At 29.9% G+C, this 2,196-nt stretch overlaps 1 non-coding gene across 1 annotated transcript; it reads left to right on the top strand.

The window, feature by feature from the left end:
- The first annotated feature begins 333 nt into the window (after positions 1 to 333).
- Positions 334 to 436, top strand: LOC149183229 (U6 spliceosomal RNA). The gene has a single exon (XR_016257894.1). It is a non-coding gene; the product is annotated as a U6 spliceosomal RNA (small nuclear RNA).
- Positions 437 to 2,196: the final 1,760 nt, after the last annotated feature.

Below are 2,196 nucleotides of genomic sequence, written 5' to 3'. Positions count from 1 at the left end.
GACGGGACCACAATTAGTTGCAATTGGGCCATGGTATTAGATAGATGGTATTAATAAGAACCATGGTATTGCCCCATTGTATTGCATATATGAATCCTATATAAAGGATAGAGACTCCCTACGAGGAGCATCGTGTCTTATTTTGTAATCGAGCTCAGCTCTATTGGAGGTTTCCCCCTTGAAGAGGCAAGTGAACTTTGCTTTCTGAATAATAAAATACTTGCTATTATTGCTCTTGTTCTATGTTCTAGGTATACTTCTTCCCATATTTGGTATTCGGGTATCATCTTGCAGGTTAAGAGCATAACAGTTTAATTGAGTGAACTGTCAATAACAAGTACAATTTTCTTTCCAATAAAATTGGAGTGATATAGAGAAGATTAGCATGGCCCTTACATAAGGATGACACACAAATTGGGAAATGGTCCAAGTAAACATATCTATCGACTTAAAAAAATTATCACTAAAAATTTCCTTTAGGAAATGACATCTGTCAAAATTTTTAATTTGTACAATTATATTAAAAATGAGCAAATGATTATTATAAAATTGTATTAATTCACAAAAAGATTAACAAACCATAATTAATTATGAATAAATATAATCATATTATAGTATGCTCGAATTGACAATAATTAACTATCACCTCTCGCCCTATAATTAATATACTATTTTTACTTAAATTAAATATATATATATACTAATATATTAATATTATCAATGTGATTATTTTTATTAATATCTAGGTAATTATATTAATTATTATTATTATTATTATTACTATATCTTCAAAACCATTAAAAACGTTAAAAAATTCTAAACATTTTAATATTATACTTTTACTAATTTATATATATATATATATATATATATATATATATAATTATAATTGCTAGTGTTTATGAAACAAAATATAAAATATTTTAACATTAATATTACATTTTTTTATACTTCATATATATAATCTCTAACAATTATGAAACAAAATTTAAAATTTTGTACCAAATGATAGGAGCATGACATTTGTGCATAGGACACAATCAACATAATCCAAAAGAAATCTGTCACTCATGAAAAACTAGGGTGGTGGAAGGTTACACACCTAACCTCACTTCCTATATTTAACATATTGCTTTTTTCCTTAAACGTATATAAGGTTGATGTTATTATTATTATTATGTCACTGCTTATGCAGTAAAATCTATGATTGGTTCCAAGCTATTAGCTTGTCTGTACTGGTACAATTTTTCAATTTCTGTAGTTAACATTAGGATTTTGGTTAAAATTTTTGGGTGATGTTAGCCTGCTGCCACATCCCTAGCTCCAAATTTCGATGGTTGACATCATCCTTCCATGCACAATAGATCAGGTTGAGTCGATTATACAGTGTAGGTACAGGAAAGGGAAATTATTCGTACAACTCAGAGTTAACTTGGGTTTCTTTAAGCTGTGGTGGTATAAATTTCATTTTAAGAGTGTTGGTGGAGAATTTATTATTATGGTTAATGGATTATTGATAAATGGATTTAGTTGTTTTCGGTCTTCAAAGTGGCTATTTTATTTTTTTCTTGGTGTTGTGGCTTTCATCGGGGATGGATTTCCTATTTCTGTGCCTATGTTTTGTGTGCAACATAACTCCTCGTTTTGAGGTTTTTGTTGTTACCAAGTGAGTTTTTTTCTTATTTCGGCTGATGTGAGTAGTAAACATTTTGTGCAGAATGCTAAAGGTGTTTGGTTATGTAGTAGGAGGAAGGTTTTCCAGCCTCCTTGACAATGATGTGACACGTAAATGTATGAACATTATTTTCTAGTTTAATCATCATGGTGCATAATTTGGAGTTCTAATGGTTCACGGTTTTGTAGAATTTATAGGTGAGACTTTAGAATTTAGAGCATAACAATTATTAGGGTAAGCAGATTGCTGGATTATATTGATGAAAATTTGGTAAGTTTTTGAATTCTCTTTGCGAGTAAAATTTGGTTTAATGGTTCATAAGTGTTAAATACATTATGAGCTTGAGTTTCGAGGTTTGGATGAAATGTTGTAGGAATAAAATAGAAGTGAATGACCAGAACTAGATCAGATGTTGACCCATCTTTACATCTGCGAAAGTCCTGTGAGCAATTTGTTAATCTTGATTCCATGATTTTCTATGGCGAATACAGCAAATATTTCCCGGAATTTACTCTAAAACT

The sequence above is a fragment of the Pinus tabuliformis genome, chromosome 3_2, assembly GCF_031772625.1.
Source record: "Pinus tabuliformis cultivar Carrire ecotype Pingquan chromosome 3_2, CPIR1, whole genome shotgun sequence".
Lineage (NCBI taxonomy): Eukaryota > Viridiplantae > Streptophyta > Pinopsida > Pinales > Pinaceae > Pinus > Pinus tabuliformis.
The sequence above is the reverse complement of the archived record's forward strand: the minus strand, read 5'-3'. Positions and strand labels throughout refer to the sequence as shown.